Source organism: Pipistrellus hanaki (genome assembly GCF_964339955.1).
Source record: "Pipistrellus hanaki genome assembly, chromosome: X".
Lineage (NCBI taxonomy): Eukaryota > Metazoa > Chordata > Mammalia > Chiroptera > Vespertilionidae > Pipistrellus > Pipistrellus hanaki.
This window is the reverse complement of record NC_140524.1, coordinates 79,103,717-79,125,790: the sequence shown is the minus strand read 5'-3', so window position 1 is coordinate 79,125,790 and position 22,074 is coordinate 79,103,717. Positions and strand designations below refer to the sequence as shown.

Genomic DNA, 22,074 nt, shown 5'->3' with positions numbered 1-22,074 from the left:
TATCACCATTGTTGGACCCAAAGCTGAGCCTCCCCATGTTTTTCAGAAACAGAATTAATGTAGCTTCCAATTTCTCTTATCAAAAGTATTTTTCTCAGCTTTTAGTCTCATTTCTAATATCATCTCTTTAAAGAATCTTTACTAACATTCCCATCTAGTGTTGTTCACTCTAAGTCAATATTAAATCACCCTGCTTATTGTAGTTAGAGAATTTATGACAATATGAAATTATCTTTTCTTGTTTGTCTGTCTCCTATCCCTTCTCTAATATAAGCTCCATGAGGACAAGACCTAATCTCAGGTACCAGTGTATCCTCACAGTAGGCGTTCAATAATTTTGTGGTGGATAAATGAAAAACAATATCTAATGAATACAACTGGGTGTACTTTTATGCTAAGGACCAAAGGGAATAACACTGGCTCCTTTTCATATGGAGTCTGAAATACATTTACTGTGACCCTATTCTTTAATGACCTCTTGATATATCTCTCTTGAAAAAAATCAAGACCATCAGAGGAATAATGTGAACAATAAATAAGGTATAATGGATTCTCAATCAGAACCAGTCTACTGATTATCCAAATGCTTTTAATAGAGACTTGGGAATTAAAGTCCAGCCTTGAGTAAGTGTTTATGCAGAGTAAATTGTAGTAAATGGGCATTGAAGCAAGAAATTAACATGTTGACACAGACATGAGGCATATAACAATGGATCCAGACCAGATTTACTCAGAGCCTATTCTTATATCCACACTGGTTATAGGTGGGTATATAACATTGTGACATGGCCATTTTGATGGAATCATATTGAAATCAAGGACATTTTACATAGCTACTTTGCTAGAGATATTTTGACATGGGGAAATTTACAAGGAATGTAAAATAATCCTCTGTACTTTTATTTTAAAAATTAAGCAGCCTGTAAAATATACATCATTACATTCTAAAATTCCAGTTCATGTCTACAACTACCCCTGGGGGTGGTTAATTTTGGATTGGTAATAATGTTAAAGATCAGATAAAGATTATGTAGCATCTAAAAAGACAAACTAACATGGACAGAAAGAATGACACTGACCTTAGTCCTCACTTAGTAATCTCTCTTTTCTCTTTGGGCTTTCTTTTCCTGCCTTCTTTTCTTAATCTTCTTTGCAATAAAAATGAAAAGCAGAAGAAAACATAGGAAAAAAACCATTTTCTTTGAAAATGTGATTTCAGTAAGCTTTTTCTGACACCTTCTCTTGTATCTATGGCCACTACTCTGACCTTTGCTCCTTGATGTCATAGTGGACAAAACCAAGAGTTCCTGGCCATTCTGTACATCAGTTCTTAAAGGGCCCAAACCTTTTTTACTAGCATGCAGGAGAGTAATATACCTGATATGATGAAAAGTGGCCTGCCTATAATTTGTATTTGGGGACCATAAACCAGATCCTCTAGCTTCGGCACTATTGCTATATTGAGGAGAAGGGTCTTATAAGAAGTTGGGAGGAGAGTCTCTCAGCATGTAAAAGATAAGGAGATAAGTTTTTTCATCTTTTTAAAAAAAGTTTATTTATTTTCTTTATTGATTAAGGTATTACATATGTGTCCCTATTCCTCCATTGCCCCCCAATCCTCTCTCATGCCCTCACCCCCTAGTGTCTGTGTCATTGGTTATGCTTATATGGATGCATACAAGTCCTTTGGTTGATCTCTCCCCATTACTCCCACCCTCTCCTGTCTTCCCGCTGAGGTTTGATGGTCTGATCAATGCTTCTCTGTCTCTGGATCTGTTTTTGTTCATCAGTTTATGTTGTTCATTATATCCCACAAATGAGTAAAATCATGTGATATTTATCTTTCTCCAACTGACTAATTTTGCTTAGCATAATGCTCTCCGGGTTCATCAATGCTGTTGCAAATGGTAAGAATTCCTTCCTTTTTTACTACAGTGTAGTATACCATTGTGTAGATGTAATACATTTTTTTAATCCACTCATCTGCTGATGGGCACTTAGGTTGTTTTTTACCTGTCATTTGTCCAGTTTTAGCCTAATTTAAAGTCATTATTTTTGACTGCCTATCTTTTGGTACCTTTGTGCCCCCTTAAGGAGGATAAGAATGAGAAATACAATTTGATACTCAAACTCATTGATTATGTTTCCATTAGCAGATTTAATCAAAAGTTACTTGGAGGAAACATATTCTGACAGGAAATTTGATTTTTTTGTTGTTTAGAGATTTAATATATCCACATTTACCCCTGTGTCATTTTTTAATCAAGACTAAAGATAATTAAGCATTAAGTATTTAAGATCTGGCAAATAGTAGTCACCTATGCAAGGAATAAGTGAGTCAAAGAAATGAAAGGGAAAGAGATCAATAGTCTTCAACCCCCTGTCCAACGATCATAAAAGGACTGTTTTTTACCCCCCTACATCCCAAATAATAGCCTTTTCACCAAACATAGTTACTCTAGGCCCGCTTTGAGTTCTTTTAGATCAGTTGTGAAGAGAATTTTAACTTTGTCAGCGTTATTTAATTTATGCTAGACTGGCCTGCAAAATTCAGAGAAAAGTTTAAAACTTATAACTGAAAAAACCCTTATCCATAGATATATACAAATAGGATTAAAACAACTCATTAAGAGCACAACTTTAAAACAACCAAGTATTTATTAATATATAATACAATATTTAAAGTAGCATAATAGAGCCACAATTTCCTTTAAAAGTTCGTGTTAATTAATACTTTCTATTATAGTTGATGTTTAAATTACCTCTAGCCAAAAGCACAGAAGTCTAATGAAAGTAAATATTTCAAAATTTTGAGGAATATTTTTCTTTATATAAAATACACACATACACATGCATTTATGTGAGTTTGTTGGAAGCTGCATTGAAATATTAAAATACAGTCACCTCCCTGGGGTTCTAGTAAGTACCACGATTCCATGAAACAGTACCCCGAGGTACTATAAACCAGAAAGAGTGAATGTATCTGCCAAAGATACACATTTTACAACTGTTGAATAATTTAAATCCTGGGAGAATATGACTCATGTTAATCACAATTTCCTCCATTGGCACTACATCTAATAGAGAAACCATATGTTTTAAACTTTTCTAGGAAAAACACTGACTTCTTTTCACTCATATGTGGAATCTATGAACAAAATAAACTAAAAAACAAACTAGAAAGAAACTAACAGAGAGAGAACAGACCGGCAGCTGTCATAGGAGAGGGGTGTTGTGGGTAAAAATTTTGAAGGGGTTCTAGATTGACTACCATCAATAAACGAACAAGTAACAAGTGTTGGCAAGGATATGGAGAAAAGAGAACCCTAGTACACTGCTAGTGGGAATACAGACTGGTACAGCCATTATGGAAAACAATATGGAGTTTGCTCAAAAATTAAAATGGAACTGCCATTAGACCCAGTGATCCCACTTCTGAGAATATATTCTAAGAACCCTGCAACACCAATCAGAAAGAATATAGGCACCCCTATGTTGATAACAGTATTATTTACAACAGCGAAGATCTAGAAACAGCCCAAGTACCCACCAGTAAATTAGTGTAAAAAAAAAAAAAAAGTGGTGGTACATCTACACAATAGAATACTATGTGGCTATAAAAATGAAGGAGATCTGCCGAAACCGGTTTGGCTTAGCGGTAGAGCATCGGTCTGCGGACTGAGAGGTCCAGGGTTCGATTCCGGTCAAGGGCATGTACGTTGGTTGCGGGCACATCCCTAGTAGGGGATGTGCAAGAGGCAGCCTGTCGATGTTTCTCTCTCATCGACATTTCTAGCTCTCTGTTTCCCTTCCTCTCTGTAAAAAATCAATAAAACATATTTTTTTTAAAAATGAAGGAGATCTTACCCTTTGTAATAGCATGAATGGACCTGAAGGTTATTATGCTAAGCAAAATAAGCCAATTAGAGAAAGGCAAAAATCACATGATCTCACTTATATGTGGAATCTAATGAACAAAACAAACTGATGAACAAAATAGATCCAGAGGCATGGATGCATGGGATATTCTGACAGATCTCAGAAGGAAGAAGGTGTGAGGATGGCAAGAGATTAACCAAAGAACATATATGCATATATGTATAACCAAATGGACACAGGCAATATGGAAGCGAGATATTTGGGTGGGACAGCAGCTGGATGGAGGGGGCAAAGAGAGGGGGAAATGGGGACATCTGCAATTCTGTCGATGATAAATAAATCACTAAAATAAAATGAAATAAATGTATCCCCCTAAAAGGTGAAGGGATTATGCAAAAACAAAACAAAACAAAACAAAACAAACAAAACAAAACAAACAACACATCCTCATCGACACAGACAAAGTATGGTGACTACCAGAGGGAAAGGGGGGTGGAGGAGGTAGTAGAAGGTTTGGGGGGGGGTAATGATGATAGGAGATTTGACTTGGGGTGGTGAATACACAATACAATATACAGGTGATATATTATATTATTGTACCCCTGAAACCTATATAATTTTATTAACTAACTAGTAGCCATGCACACGAATCCGTGCACCAATAGCTCTCTGCGGGACCTGGTTGCTCTGTGCTCACTGCCCAGAGGCTCTCTGTGGCCCAGAGGTCCATCCGTGGCTTGGTGTGGAATGCTTGTCTCCTTGCTGGGGCAACAATACAAGCATTCAGAGATCATAATAATCTTGCCACTCAGTGTATATTAGAGGCCGGGTGCTGTGGAGAGCCTCTGGGCAATGGGCATGGAGTGGCAGGAGGGGGTGGGGGGAGGTGCTTGCTCCTTTTGTATATTTTTCCACTTCAATATAAAGTATATTGTTAGGATTTTATTAGTGGTTTCATATGTGGCTTTAAAAGAAAAAGGCTTTGATTTCTTCCACAGTTCACAGTTCTCCAATGAGACTTGTATGGAAATCATATAGTCCAGGGATGTTTTGAATAACCAAATGCTCTTTAGTAGATTAAGTCTTTCAATGCAACTGTAGTAAATAAGCATCTGCATGCTTAGCTATATTATCAATATATCCTGGAACCAAAGTAAGATGGTTTTCTTTTTCCCACAATCTGCTTAATTGTTGTTTTAAAATCTGAATATTTCCATAATTTATAGTTTCTGTTTTTGGATGATAGTTCTGATTTCTACCTTTTTGTGGCCGCTTGAAGTCAGTTTAAACCAACTATTATATATTCTTCAAATTTGCTTTTAAGTAGTGACTTTACAAGAGGCAACAAGTCTACACAGCAGCTGAGTGAGATGTATTGTTTTTCTTCCTACAAACTATTGGTAAACACAGGAAGGCAACTCACTACCACTCCAAGATCTTCTATCTTTACCAAATAAGTTAGAAGTTCATTTATACTTCGCTTTTTCCAGAAAGTTAAAGCTACATTCAATCTAAAATTCCTGTTGAACAAAACTTGTGCCCTTGTTTCATAATCCTAAGAAACCTCAGGGGAAAAAAAATCACTGTATTTTGATGATGCACTTCCTGTCTGTGAAGAACCAGAGTCACTGGAGTTAAGCAAATATGTTCAACTATCATGGTGTAATTTTTCAGGTTGGTGGCCTGCACAAGCCAGTTCATTTTATTTATTTGGCATGTCACAGCCCCCACTTCCAGAGGATTGTTTCTTTTTAAAACAAGAATTTGGAAAAGGGTAATGAACTTTTTTTTCTGTGGTAGATCACCTTACGTAGTTTATCTGAGCTTTTCACAATGTGTCCAACTGTTCTACTTATGTAAGCCACCAATTGTTTTGGAAATTTCTTAAACTCCTTCATGTTCTTATTAGTTAAATTAGAGATTCTTTTCCTAGGACAATCAATGGAATGATTCTCAATATTATTATAAAAGTTCAGTTTGTTTGTTTTTTTTAACATTGTGGGTTTCAGATGCCATAATCTCTTAAATACCAGCAGCATATGGTTTTGTGGTGCCTCAGTCCAGTCCTGGCACTGACCAACTGAAGCCTAGAGAGTCCCTGGGCTCCAGGCTGAGCCTCATTCAGGGCCATCAAATGAAGCCATGGGCGGGGTACTGGGATTGCTCCCCTGTGGGTGTCTTTCAGACTCCACCCATTGCTCCCATTTATATATTTTCTTTAGAGAAATCAATTTGACAAAATTGTAATTAGGTTATTTATGTTTTATTTATGAGTTTTAGGAGCTCTTTATTCTAGATACAAGTCCTTTATTAGACACTAGAGGCCCATTGTATAATACAAAGATTTGTGCAATAGGCCTTCCTTCACCTGGCTGCTGGCACTGGTTTTCCTCTGACACCTGGGACCCAGGCCTTTGCTCCGGCCTGAGCCTTCAGTCTTCACTCCAGCTGGAGTGCCACTCCTGTAGCTCCCTCTGCCCCTTGCCCTCCTCCTCGTAGCAGGCATCACGCCCTACTGCTCCTCGCCTGCATGCGTGCTGCCCAGAGGCACAGAGCAGCTGGGGGACATGGCTGCAGTCATCTTTGTCAGGTTAATTTGCATACTCACTCCTGATTGGCTGGTGGATGTCACAAAGTGATGGTCAATTTGCATATTTTTCTTTTATTAGTGTAGATATGACTTACAAAAAAAAATTTAGAGCTGTCTTTGTACTTTCCTGATGATGTCCTTTGAAGCACAAAGTGTATATTTTGATTATTTCCAATTTAACTACCGTGTTTCCCCCAAAATAAGACATCCTCTGAAAATAAGACCTAGCACATGGAAAGATAAGACATCCCCTGAAAATAAGACCTAGCGCAACTTTGGGAGAAAAAATTAATATAAGACACTGTCTTATTTTTGGGGAAACAGGGTATTTTTTTCTTTCATCATTAGTGCTTTTGGTGTCATATCTAATAAACTATTGCTTAAACCAAAGTCATGAAGATCTATACCTGTTTTCTTCTTTGAAGAGTTGTATGGTTTTAGCTCTTACATTTAAGCCTTTGATCTATTCTGAGTTAATTATTGTATACTAGAGGCCAGATGCACAAAATCCACATGGCCCGCCCCGGCAGCCGCCTCTGCCATGGCCCCACCACCAGGGTTTCATCCAGAAGGTCTTACAGAAGGACATCCAGTCTAATTAGCATATTAGGCTTTTATTATTATAGATGCTGTCAGGTGTCCAATTTCATTCTTTTGCATGTGAACATACCATTGTCCCAGAACAGTTTTTTAAGAAGACTATTATTTCTTTCCTTGAATTGTGTTGGTGCCCTATTGAAAATCAATTGACTGTAATGTGATGGTTTCTTTCAAAATAATTAATTCTATTCCATTGACGTATGTGTCTATCCTTATGTCAGTACCTCATCATCATGAGTATAGTAGGATTATTGAGCAATGTGAATATTCTTTGTTCTTTATCAAGATTTTTTTGGCTATTTTTGTTCCCTTGCATTTTCATATTTTATGTCATATTTTAGAGTCACAATGTCCCTTTCTTCCAGAAAGGCAGTTGGATATTTGATAGAGCTTAAATTGAATTTGTATATCAATTTGAGGAGTATTGCTATTAGTCTTTCAATTCATGAACATGGGATGTCTTTCTATTAAGGTCTTCTTTACTTTGATTCAACAATGTTTTGTAATTTTGTACATTTCTTTTATTAAACTTATTCTTAAGTATTATATTCATTTTGATGATATTTTAATTATAGTTATTTTCATAATTTAATACTAGGATTTTTTATTGATATATATAGATATACAATTGATTTGTGTATATTATTCTTGTATCCCACTCAATTTCAACCTGAGTTTATAGCCAATCTCTTGGCTAGTGTGGGCTTGTAGGAATGTGCTGAGTATGCTATGCTTCCCCCTTTAAGAGCTAAACCCCTGTGTTTTTTTCCTCCAGTATTGAGGAATGCAAATATTTATAAAATAATTTTACTTCTAATCCAATAGTCATATGTGTTCATTGTGATCTTTGTAAAATGCGATTCGAAAGATGCCCCTAATTTTCTGAGGAATAACAAAATTATTTGTACGTAAACAAATCTTACCTACTTCCTCCAGTTTCAATGAGAAATATGACCTTCCTTCTAAGTCCTGCATCCTATCTTCAGTTCTTTGACCTTACATTTTCTCAGGAATAACATTATTTCTTGAGTTCTTCACACTCCATCTTCTTAGAAGTATGGACCACACTACCTCCACTCCTTTACTACTCACTCTCTTCTCAATATCCTTCTATCTGCCTCTGTCTTCCACCAGTCTACTTAAAATGTCTAGATCTCAGAAGAATAGCTTCAGTTAAAATCAAAGATTTGGAAGTCATTTATTCCCATAGTTTTAATTAGCATCTCCATGGTGATGTGTCCCAAATAAATATTTATGTCCAAGTCTTTTCTCCTAAGCTGCAGACCTACTGTATGTCGCCACCCTCATGACCCACAAGTTTGTGATATTTAACAAGGGTAAAACTTTTGTCTTCACATATGTTCTCTTTTATTCCTAGTCTTAGAGAATGATATACCCAGTACCCAAATCATTAGCCAAAACTCCCAGTTACCCAAATCAGAAATCTAAAACTGTATACTGGACTCCCCCATAACTCGCATCTTATAAGACCTATTGATTTTATGTTTACAAAACACTTTTCAGTTCCTTTAGTAGTAAATCATTTCAGATCATGATAAGCTTTTGCCTTGATTATAACTGTTGTCTCTATTTGCAATCTTTTCAACTTTTTCTTTCACTCACATCCATTGTGCACACAATAGCCAGTGATATTTCTAAAATGCAAATGTGATCATGACACTCTTCTATTTAAAATTCTTCAATTATTCTTCCCAATTCCTCATCCACTGTCAAAATCTTCAGGATGAAATTCCTTACCATGAGTTAGATAATCTTTGAACTGGTCCATGGTTTTTTATTCCAGTGTTCTCTGTGTTCTAAATATAGTGAAATTTGCATATATCATATGTAGTTATTCAAGTAAGCCACATTTTCACTCATTTCTATGCCTTTTTTTTTTATAGGCTCTTGCACATGGATTATCTATTCTTTTTCTTTTCCTCAATAAATCCTACTCGTTTCTGGGAACTCTTCCTTAACAATGTCTGGGTGAGGCACATATGAGATCATATAGCATCCTGTTAGTACTTCTTGATTACAGAAGTGATAACATTGTTTTGCTTCTGTTTTTCTCCCCACCCGACTATGAGTTTGAGTACTATTAGTCTCCTGATGCTTGCATATCTTTCAAAAATACACAAGTCCCACTAAAGCTACACCATTGCTTGCCTTTAACTAAAACTGTTTTTATTATCTTTAGTTTTATTTTCCCACTTTAAAAAAAATAAAAACATTAAGAATAGAGTGGAGATCAAATAATTATTATTAAAACTGTTGCTCATGACTTAAAAACACATGCATATGTGTTTTATTTGTGGTGTTTGGTTTATAATTCATTTACCAAATAGCATCTGCAAACATACACAAATCATCTAATATGTAATTGTCGAAGGCTTACTACTGTTTCCCCGAAAATAAGACATTCTCCAAAAATAAGACCTACTTACAGGTTTCCTTCTGAGTGAAATATAAGGCATCCCCCTGAAAATAAGCCCCCCCCCCCCCAGGCTAAACATGAGAGATTTGGTCCACTGATTCTGAAAGAAATGGAGTCACAAGAAATTCACCAGGAAATTCAGGAATTGGATTGTTATGATGATGTTCCAGAAGATGATGACATGATTGTCATTGAATAAATGAGTAAATTCTTGATACTGTAGGATTCACAGTTTTTCTGGTTTGTGTTGACAACTACCGTACTACCATACCGTATACAGGTAATAAATTTCCTTTATTTTCATTTAACAATAAATGTGTACCATATTCTTCTTCATGGAAAAATAAGACATCCCCTGAAAATAAGACCTAGCGCATCTTTGGGAGCAAAAATTAATATAAGACACTGTCTTATTTTTGGGGAAACAGGGTAGGTCCTAGGCATTTTGCTTAGCACTAGGTATAAAGAATATAGGTGTATATCCTAATGATTCAATGTAGTGTACACTATAGAAGCAATGTGTAAGAGATGCTGTGGGTGAAAGTGGACAAAAAAAAAAAATACTGTTTAGAAGGAGAAACCAAGATGGTGGCATAGGTAAACACAAGTATTTGTATCCTCTAACAACGAAATCAAAACCACAACTAAAATACAGAAAAACCGTCATTCAGAAATACCTGAAATCTGGCTGAATGGAAGTCCTACAACCATATATTTAAAGATGAAAGCACATTGAGACTGGTAGGAGGTGTGGAGGCACGGAATGGTCTGGTCTGACACTCAAATGTGGTGTATTTTTAATTGGGAGGGATATCTTGGCTGAGGAGGCTCCCCAGAAGCAAAGGCTTCAAACCCCAGAATGGACCCCTCAGTCCAGGATTCTAGTGCTGGGAAGAGAAGCCCTGTAACTCCGGGCTATAAAAGCCTGTGGGGATAGTGGCTGAGAGACAGGGAGGCTGCTGGAGACCCAGATAGTTCCTCTCAAACGATTAACACATGGAATTACTAAGATTCACTCCTTTTGAGCACCAGCACTGGGTAAAAGGCTTAGCAGGGTGTGGGGGATGGAGGAACAGTGACATATGGGAAGGAACTGGATTGCCTGGCATTGGGGTAAGAACCCTGGGGCAGCTTTATCCCAGACAGAGCTGCTCACAGGGGTCATTGTTCCTGTGCTAAGACCTCCCCTACCACAGAGCTGACTGGCAGGCATCGTGTATGAGTCTCCCATCAACCTGGTTCACACTATTCCTCCCAAACTGTGATTCCCTATGAACCCCCACTCCATTTACAGCCCCACCCAAGCTATATGCAGAGGCTTTTTCATATGAATGGCCTGTTCTGGCTCAAGATTCAGACTTTCCTAAAATCATTCAAGCAAACAGCAGCTGGACTTAGTGTGTTCCATACCTCTTGATAAGTGGAACCAGGCCCAGCCCTAACTGAAGCTTGCCAAAGTTCACAGCTTGGTCTCTCCTGGGCATCTCTGAGTCCAATACAAATAGGATCTATCTGAGGTCATTCTGTAGCTTCTACCGGATGGCCCCAGGCAGGGCACAGACAGTGGCTGACTTTGCACCTTCCTGGAGACCACAGAGGCAGTGCACCTGGTGGACAGCTTCAGATCATGCCAAATTACAACCCTACTCATCTATGAGAAATATTCAAGGGGAAGACTCAGTGAGTTTTCCAAAAGCCACACTGAAACCAAAGCCACACTGAAACAAGTCCTGCTCCACAGGGGTGTCCCCTGCACAGCAGCTCTTCTGCTGTAGTCACAGCAGGTCCTCACAGCCAATTGGCCTTAGGGCCAATTCCTCCCAGTGACTCCAACAGCAATCAAGGCTCAACTATAACTGGAGAGTGCACACATCCCACACAGGGGCACACATAGAATGCCCGGTTCAGGTGACTGGGGAGGCTGAGCACTGGGCCCTACAGTACTCCTATTATACAATATAAGGCCACTCTACCAATTTCAGGATACATAGAAGCTCTACCTAATACATAGAAGCAGAAAAAAACCCACAGGGAAACAGCAAAAACGTACAGACAGAGAAATATGTCACAAATGAAAGAACAAAAAAAAAATTTCTAGAAAAAGAAGTAAATGAAATAGAAGAAAACAAATGACTGGATACAGAATTCAAAACAATGGCTATAAGGATGTTTAAGGAGTTTAATAAGAGCTTCATGGGACTTAGTGATAATTTCAAAGATCTTAGTGAAAAGAACCAAAGACATGAAAAAAGATCAGTCAGAAATGATGGCTACATTAACTGAAATTTAGAATAATTTACACAGAATCAACAGTAGAGTAGAGGTTGCCAAGAATCAAATAAGTGATTTGGAATATGAGGAAGCAAAAAACACCTAATCAGAAGAGCGAAAAGAAAAAAAAAAATTAAGAAACATGAAGATGGTGTATGGAGCCTCTGGGACAACTTCAACCATATCAACATTCACATTATGGGGGTGCTAGAAGGAGAAAGAGAAAGCAAGATATTGAAAACCTATTTGAAGAAATAATGACATAAAACTTCCTCTACTTGGTGAAAGAAAGACAAGTCCAGGCCCACACCAAGACACATCATAGCTAAAATGCCAAAGTTTAAAGACAAAGAGAGAATCTTAAAAACAGTAAGGGAAAAGCAATTAGTTACCTATGAAGGAGTGCCTATATGACTGTCAGCTGATTTATCAATAGAAACTTTGTAGGCAAGAAGGCAGTGGCAAGAAATATTCAAAGTGAAGAATGGCTGAATGGCAATGACCTGCAACCAAGATTACTCTACCTAGCAAAGCTATAATTTAGAATGGATGGTCAGATAGACCTTCACAGACAAGAAAAAGCTAAATGAGTTCATCACCACCAAACCAATATTACATAAAATCTTGAAGGGTCTTCCAGAAGAAGGAGGAGGAGGAGGAAGAGGAGGAGGAGGAGGAGGAGGAGGAAGAGGAGGAGGAGGAGGAGGAGGAGGAAGAAGAGGAGGAGGAGGAGGAGGAAGAAGAAGAAGAAGAAGAAGAAGAAGAAGAAGAAGAAGAAGAAGAAGAAGAAAACATGAACAATAAAATGGCAATAAATGCATATCTATCAACAATTGAATCTAAAAATCAAAATAAACAAACAAGGCATCTATTGAACAAAATAAACTAATGAATAAAATAGAACCAGAGTTATGGAAACATGTAACAAACTAATGGATCTCAGAGTGAACAGGGGAGGTGGAGGTGGGAAGGGATTAACCAAAAAACTTATATGCATTAGCCCACAGAAAATAAGGTAGTGAAGGCCAGGGGTGGGGCGGGATTTGGACAGAGGAGTGTTGGGGAGCACACAAGACTTGGTTAGAAAGTTTGTAAGGAGGACATTGTGAGAAAAGAGAAGTGTGCGGAAGGCCACCTGCCCTGTTTATTGGAATTCCAACTTAGGGGAGTGTCAAAGGCAGTGCCCCTAATTATTCCTTGACCTTTCCAAACAAGTCTGTGCATATGCAGACCCCCAGGTGTTTACTGGAATCCTTATAATTAATATTTGGGTGTCCTTGCTTAAAGGACATTACAAACAATATTACTTACCCTACTGATTGTGTCTAAAAGATAAACTTTATCTCAAACTGCTGTTACAATAAAAGCCTAACATGGCAGGCAATTGAGGCTGTCTGGTTCCTTTAGTCAGACAGTTCCTTAGCCCCTCTCTTTTGAAGCAAATATTGTGTCATAGTAATCCATTCATCTGTTGCTCAGGTTCTGCTGGTCAGCCCCAGCAAGGTGATTCTCCATGTGAGGACCAAGAATTTCCAAGTTCAAGGGTATGTTTTTCAGCTAGGGTTTCACAATAGGACAGCAGCTGTCCACCAACTAACGGATCTCTTTGTTACTTAAAAAGTTATTAAAAGCAAATGGTGCTTCACTTATAGAGAAACAATTAAAGGTCCTTTTGCAGACTGTTATAATTTATAATCCCTTGGATCCCTTGGGATTTTCAAGTTCCAGGGAATTGTTTTTCAGCTAAACTTTCACAATGGGACCAAAGTTGTCCATAAAACAACAATGTATAACTGCTTAAACAGTTGTTAAAAGTGAATGGTGCCTCGGATACAAAGAAACATTTAAAGGGCCTTTTTCAGGCCATTATAACTTATTACCCTTTGTCTCTTGATGCTGTAACATTAGACCTTGATCTCTGGGAACAAGTAAATAGGAATTTAAAGAGAAATCAAGCCCAGGGAAAACAAGTGTCTTTGTCATCTTTAACTATCTGGATTCTTGTTCGAGTTGCACTATGCCCACTTCATATTGAGGATCAAAAGCCTATAGAACACCAGGAGAATTTACCACTGCCCCCTCTTCCTGAAGTAGAGCATGTAAAGCCTGCAATGCCTAAGACCCCACCGCGAGAAGGAATATTTCCCAATCCTCCACCATCGATGTGGGAAGGCTCATCAACTAGATCCTCAGTTATGGGATCATGTATAAGACAAACTATGTTAGAAGAAGAACTTTTGGCTTGCCAAGTTATGGAAGATTGGCAAGGTAATTGGAAGCATGTATTGCTCTCCTTTAATACCTTTAAAGAAATAAGGGAAAGTGTTAGAGAAAATGGGGCTGACAGTCCATTTACAAAAGGACTCTTTAATGCCTTGTCTGGAAATTACCATATGACGCCTTTGGCATTTTTTGGCCAAAACAACTGTGGACACCAGTCAATATTTGCTATAGAAAGAAGAATATGATAAGATCTGTAAACAACAGGCTGTTTTCAAATGTTCACTGGTGAACCCACCTGGGAGCCCTCTGGGCCACATTCTGGCTGTTAAGTATTGGGCAATGTAAAACATCTGTAATATCCATGAAAAAAATTCTGATTTATTAAGTCTTGTCTCTGTGTTGTGTCCGTAAATATTATACATGAGTGTCTGTTGATTGTTGTTTTATGTGTCTTTGTTGTTTGGTTTAATTTGTTTAAGGATGAGGCATATTTCACTTTGCTATCAATAGAAACTTCTCAGCAGCTGCCAAGAATTTTTAATCTTGAGGATCCTTCCTGCTCTCCCTCTCACGTTATCAACTACTGAAAACTCTTAGTTAGTGAAAGTTCTTGTCTGTCTGTAATGTAACTTGGTTATTGATGATTTTTGCTTACTTTCTTATCTTTGGGGGACTTTGTTTGTTCTTCACCATTTTATGAACATAGGGAATCCTCTGCCTCTGCTGTTTGGGCTTTGTGCCACTCAGAATCCATTTGCTGTGATGGGTCAGTGTGAGATAAGATTCTAAGGCTAATGTCCACCCCTTTATGAGTAGTCTTTTATTTACTGTGCAGTTTTTCTGTTTCTGTTTTTAAGATCTCTTCTTGTATGCAAGATTTCATGCTTTTAGTCTACTCAGAAGGAAAAAATATGAGAAACAAAACCTTTGAATTCCCCCAAGTCTTTTTCCTAGAAGGATCAGAGCTATAGAAGTGTCCTCCAGTAGGCTGCAGAAATAGAAGTGGGGGGCCACTCCCATTTTTGTAAAAGAAAAAATAGTACTTTCACATTAAAGCCACTGAAAGTCAGTGAATTATCCCTGTTACAAAATTTGCCATGAAAATGCCTTGGGTAATAATAATTGGCTTTAAAATATCAAAGTTGTTAAGGCAAAATAAATATAACTAAAATGAAGGGTATATGATAAAGCTTTCTCAGTGATAATTATATGTGGCTACACATAGTTTTCCAAAATTTTTGGTAACTTAAAACTTTGGAGTTTGCTGGATTAAATAATAAAAATTATTAAATATCTAGGTATTTTGAAATAACAAAATACTGAAATATTATTCATTGGAGTTTGTCTCATATGGAGAATCTAGAGGATGGATTTGAATCTGTTAATGAATAAGTCTTGTGTTTTATTTGAAATAGCTCATAAATGTGAATGTATTGTTAATCTGAGGGATGTTATTACATGTCACCTAAAAATTAAGGTTTTTAAGGGTTACGGCATAGAGATGCATTTTGAAGGGGAAAAAAGTGGATTATAAAGCTACTTATTTCTGAAAGTTATAAGGGTTCAGAAGAAAGATTTGTGAAAGCTGTAGAGAGTTTGAGAAAGTTGTAGAATTTTGTGAAGAGAAATGGCAAAAGGAAGTTAAGTAAGTAACACAGGCCAGTAAGCCAAGACAAGTAGAATAGGGAAACTGAAATGGTTAAACAGCAATTTGGAGCCATCTAGTAAATCTAATCTTCCCTAAACCAGGGACACTTAAGAGTAAATGATGTGCATTTTACCTCCATAACCAGAGGGTATAACCAGATGCTAAATATCAGTGTACTCAGGAAGACTGATAGCAGAAATCCAATTAGTGTAATTTGCTGACCACATCCAAGGACAAATGAAGTTAGAGAATAAACCTCATTTTATTTAGTCCTTTCCTAGTTCTATAAATTATTAAAAAATGGTTATAAGTTGTATTCATCAGGTATTTTTTAAAAGCCACCTTTTACTCATGGGCCTATGTTTGTGCCTAATACACTTTGATATATGATCTTTGGTAAAATAAATTTGACAATCCTTCCAGGGTTTGAATTTTAAGAAACATTTTCTTGACCTAGAAACGGAAAAAAAAGCCTGCTCAGATTGGCCAGAGTCAGAGAGGCGGTCTATTAAAAAAAGAACTGGTGTTGCTTCGGAAGTGGGGGGTAGTCTTATACAGCGAATATAGGCCTAAACCTATGTTTTAACTGTAAAATTAGGGGGGTCGTCTTATACGCCGGAAAATACGGTATATAGATACCCTTGCATTCCTGGAATAATTTTTATCATGATGGGTTATATTTTAATGTGTCACTAGATACTGTTTGTTATTATTTTTTTTCAGGATTTTAGTATATATATTCATAAAAGTAATTTTTTGATGGCTTTATATCTTTCTTTTTCATAAAAAATTGATGTTTTGGAGAAACCAAGATGGCAGCATAGGGTAGACACCTGAATGCAGCCTACCACAACAAATTTGAATTTAGAACTGGAAAACAGGGGAAACATCGCCCTGAAGTGCCGGGTGGCTGGCCGAGAGGGGGCTCTACCATCTGGGAAGGAGAGAAAAGGCACGCTGAACCTCAGGAACTGTGAAGGTGCGATGAACTGCTTGTGCGAAAAGGCGGCCGCCAGACTTCGCTGCTGGCTTGCTTGTGGAGCATGGAGAGGGTGGGCCGAGTTCCCTGATGGCTTACTCCCTGCGCACGGAGAGGGTGGACAGCTAATGCACGGATAGCTTTCTTGTTCGGGAGGAAAACAGAACCACCCCATTGCTTTGATAGATGGCCCCAGACAGGGAGAGGCCAGACTGTCAGGCAGTGGACAGAGATCTCTCAGAGGTGTGTGAAGCCAGCGGTCATTACTGTGGGACTCAGAAACCAGACCCTCATAGGGAGGGGCTGACCAAAGCTTGTATGCACCACCCCGAGACTCTGCCCCATCCAAGCGAAGCACAGTGGCTAGCTTTTGCCGCAAATAGAACTCTCCTTGGGAGGGACAGATAGGAATCCAAAGCTTGTCTGCGCCTATACCAAAGAGGTGCGTGTGCCTGCAACCAATCTTGCGGGATTCACCAAGGCTTGTCTGTGCCACCCTGAGACTCCACCTCATCCAAGTGGAATACAGAAACTCTCCTCGCTGAGACACTTCTATCCTCATAGCCAATTGGCTTGGAGATCAACACTTCCCAGTGATACCAACAACAAGCAAGGCTTAACAACAAGGCTGCAGACACAGTCCACAAAGGGCTGCACCAAGACTGCCCAATTCAAGTAACTGGGAGGCTGACCCACTGAACCATATAGGACACCTTAGCACACAAAGCCACCCTACCAACTCAGGGAAGCTGTGAAAATGCCGAGACAAGGAAACAGAGCACAAACAAAATAAATGGAGGACAAAAAGCAACTGGATATAGAGTTCAAAACCACGCTTATAAGGTTTTTCAAGAATTTCCTAGAAAAGGCTGATAAGATAAACAAGACCTATGAGGATATGAAAAGGGATCAACTAGAAATAAAGAATACATTGTCTGAAAAAAAAAATTATACAGACTCCTAAAAACAGAATGGAAGATCGCAAGAATCAAGTCAAAGATTTGGAACATAAAGAGCCAGAGGACACTCCTCCACAGAAGCAAGAAGATAAGAGAATCCAGAAAGTTGAAGATAGTGTAAGAAACCTCTGGGATAATTTCAAATGAACCAACATCAGAATTATGGGGGTCCCAGAAGAAGAGAGAGAGCAAGATAATGAAAGAATACTGGAAGAAATAGTGACAGAAATCTTCCCCCACCTGGGGAAAGAAATAGACTTACAAGTCCAGGAAGTGCACTGAACCCCAAACAAGAGGAATCCAAAGAGGACCACACAAAGACACATCATAATTAAAATGCCAAGAGCAAAAGACAAAGAGAGAATATTAAAAGCAGCAAGAGCAAAGCAGGTAGTTACCTATAAAGGAACACCCATACGATTGTCAGCTGATTTCTCAACAGAAACCATGTAGGCCAGATGGGAATGGCAAGAAATATTCAAGGTGATGAATAGCAAGAACCTACAGCCAAAAATACTCTACCCAGCAAAGCTATCACTCAGAATCGAAGGTCAGATAAAGAGCTTCACAAATAAAAAAAAAGCTAAAAGAGTTCATCACCGCCAAACCAGAATTATATGAATTGCTGAAGGGGTTTCTTTAGGAAGAGGAAGAAGATAAAGATAAAAATTATGATAAATATGTAACTATCAACAAGTGAAACTAAAAGCCAAGGAAAATAAAAAACCTGATGAACAATATTAACTGGTGAATATAATAGAATCAGAGGTATGGAAGGGGAGTGGACTGATGATTCTCGGGGAAAAGGGAAGTGGAGGGTGTGGGAAGAGCCTGAACAAAAACTGTTCACCTATGGATGAGGACAATGGGGGGTGGGGAAAAGGCAGAGGGTGGGGTGGGAACCTGGTGGAGGGGAGCAATTGGGGGAGGGGGGAGGGAAAGAGGAACATTTGTAATAATCTCAACAATAAAAATTTATTAAAAAAAGAATTAATGTTTTTTATTTAGATTATACTTGACATACAATAGTATATGAGTTTTAAGTCTACAGCATAGTTACTTAACATTTATATTCATTAGGAAGCAATTACAGTGATAAATCTAGTAATCATTTGTCACTGTACAAAATTATTATATTATTGACTATATGCCCTATGCTGTACATTACATTCTGTGACTTATTTATTTTATAGCTGAAAGTTTGTACCTCTTACTTTCCTTCAGCATTTTTACACCACTCTCTTGTGATTTTCTTTTTAGAGGCTATCTTTTTCAGATTTTTGATATCCATTAAAATGTTGGTAGTTGTTTTTTTTTTTTTTAATGTTTTGAAATAGTTAAATATCATTGGAATTAGTGAAACTGGTGGGCCTAGGGATTTTTGTGTGCATTTTTGTGGATGGGGGGTTTTCTCTACAAGTTTCATGGAAATCAGTCTGTTTAAATTCACTACATTTTCTGCTAATAGTTATATATTCCCTGAAAATGATTTAATTAATCTTTTAAAATACATCTGCACAGAGTTGAGCAAAGTTGTCTCTTGTGATTCTTTTAATTTCTTCTGGTTTTGAAGTTACTTCCCACTTTATCATTTATTTTGTATATTTGAAAAAAGCAAATAATTTTTAATCTGAAATTTTTAAAAACATAGAAAAATTGAAGGAATAAAGAAAAAACACCTGTAGTCTCCAAAATGATGAAAAGTGTAATTAATATTTTGGAAAATGCATTTCAATAACATGTATATTTTAGAAAAAGATAGTTTAATCCTTCGGCATCTCTAGTTTTCTATTTTCCTATTATTTATGTGATTGGTTCTTCTTTTAAATGCCATTACAGTGACACAAACCAGTTAAAATTTTATTAAAATCATCAAAATTTTATACTGGTGGTACAGTCTTCTGAAAAAATTGACTGAGTCCTTAACTACAGGGTTTGTGTTTTTTTCACATTTACATAACTTTTATTACAGTATGTTGCTATAATTTGTTTTTCTGTGTTTGAATTTATACAGGGCAGGCTCTACCACTCAATATCTGGATCATGAACAATGTAAAGGCTAATCACTGCCATCTACTGGTAGAAATGAAATATGTCATCCAGTGACTTATTAAGCCTTAAGGCATGGATATTTTAATGTATAGGAAAACATTTTAAAAATAATTCCAGAAATTTGGGAGAACTTAATAACTTAAATGCATATATACATAGTTCATTCCATGGACACAGACAATAGTGTGGTGAAGACTTGAGGTTGGGTGGGGGTTGGGGGCAGGGGGCCAAAATGGGGACATCTGTAATACTGTCAACAATAAAACAATTTTTTTAAAATTGGGGGACATGATAATATTTAATATATTTTATTGATTTTTCACAGAGAGGAAGAGAGAGGGATAGAGAGCTAGAAACATCGATGAGAGAGAATCATCGATCAGCTGCCTCCTGCACACCCCCCACTGGGGATGCGCCCGCAACCAAGGTCCATGCCCTTGACCGGAATCGAACCCGGGACCTTTCAGTCCCCAGGCCGACGCTCTATCCACTGAGTCAAACCGGTCCCGGCAACATGATCATATTTAATAAAATTGTAAAAAAAAAAAAAAAGAGAGTAAAAATGTAAGGAAGCTCAGAAATTTAGTCAAAACATAGTGTTCTTTCTCTGGGCTTTTATTTTCAATATAAATGCTCATCTTATAGATATACAAAACTAATCTAATCTTACTGTCCCCAAACCAGCTAATAATTCTGTAAAACCAGGTTTTTATGTTTAACATTTTATAATGTACTATATGGTGTGAGCAATATAATAATAGTGGTTTAACATAAGGCAGAGATTGAAGTTATAATTGTAATTACTAAGTTTTTTTATTATTGATTCACATATTTATTTTGCTCAATACATGCCTGTAGAAGCTTTAAATAAGACAGTCAGTCCAAGAAGCACAGGAAAAGAAGGATAGATGAAAGAATGGCAAATCATTTGAGGCATAGAATAAATGAAATAACTTTCCTTCTGTTCTATTACACGTACCATTTGAATTGAATTAGCATTGCCTTCCTTCTAAACAATTATTACAATTGGAATTTCATGTTTATTTTTATTATTATTTCATAGATATCTGTGGAGTTTTTTACTAGACTAGAAGCTCCATGAGAGACTGAATTCTTTGTTTTTGACATTACATCTCCAGTATCTATCAGAGTGTCTGACAAATAGTAGATACTCAATAAATATTTTTCAATGCATGTTTATGTAATAGTTAAACACTTTATATATCCTGCGTATTCATGAATAAATTCTCTTTTTAATAATGTCCACTTACAGACTTTTTCTCCAAGTATCATTTCCAGAGGGTTCGAAGGGAAGGGAATATAAGATAATGGATTGATAATATCCCTTCCTTGCTTTTTTAATGTAGAAGGTGATAATTTGGTGCATTACCACCAGACTGACCTTTTCAAAAGGAATATGATTGGTATTATTTTAGGGGAAAATAATGACATATCAAGTGATATGTACTTTCACCCTATCATAATGCCATCCAGGAGTTTTCACCATTAGAACTATTTTTTTACATTGTCTTTTAAGTCATTCTTGCAGTCTAGACATTTATGCTCACAAACATATGAAATGATTTGTTTACCCAACACAATCCTTTTTTGAATAGAACATGCAAGATAATGCTAATTATAGCTCTTAATTATTGAATGATTTATTGCTGTACACAGTTACCCCAAGGTGTGTGAGTTTGTCTTCATTTTTTAGATGATAAAATTGGCATTTGGTGAGGTGCCTACATCACAGAGCTCGTAAATGGTATAGTTCCTCATTCTTGATTCTTTTCTCTTCATACTCTATGTTATATCCTGAGGCAATCTCATTAACTCTCAATTAAATGCCTTTCATCCCCATTCTCTATAAACCAAAGCTCTAACAGTGGCCTTCTAGAAAAAAATATATACTGGAAAAGTCATAGGATGCAGGCCATTTTATATCCTGCTATTCTTGAAGATTAGGACCATGTGATGCTGTCCAAGTTTTATAAAATTTTCCCCTATAAATTTTCCAGGCTAGAAAATTTTACAGAGTAGGACAGCCTCTATTGCCTTTCTAAATTTCTCTCTCACAAAGTAGAGAGCCTGCCTAGTGGTTTTAGCTAGGATTCAGACCCAGAATTCTATCCTGGCCCAGTATGAATATGATGATGGTTCCATTTGTTGTTATACAGGATGTTCTAAGTTATGGTATTTGGAAGCACCACTACATGGTACCAAACCCCTTCAAAACAGCCCTCAAAACTTCACTGAAATATTTATAGCCAAGGGTTTTAACCAGTATGGAAAAAATCTATATAATAAAATCCTAAGCAACCGTTATGGTGGAACAACCCGAAGGATCGGTAGCTATGATGCACTCTGACCACCAGGGGGCAGACACTCAATGCAGAAGTTGCCCTCTGGTGGTCAGTGTGCTCCCACAGGGGGACT

General features: G+C 37.3%; 1 protein-coding gene and 1 pseudogene across 2 annotated transcripts in view; both read right to left on the bottom strand.

Moving 5' to 3' along the window:
• The window catches only part of LOC311614678 (uncharacterized protein), a 66,816-nt gene that overhangs the window by 23,773 nt on the left and 20,969 nt on the right, over positions 1 to 22,074 (bottom strand). The window lies entirely within an intron of this gene.
• On the bottom strand, positions 4,966 to 5,895 carry LOC311615610 (KATNB1-like protein 1; annotated as a pseudogene). The gene has a single exon. The product of its transcript is annotated as a KATNB1-like protein 1 (transcript).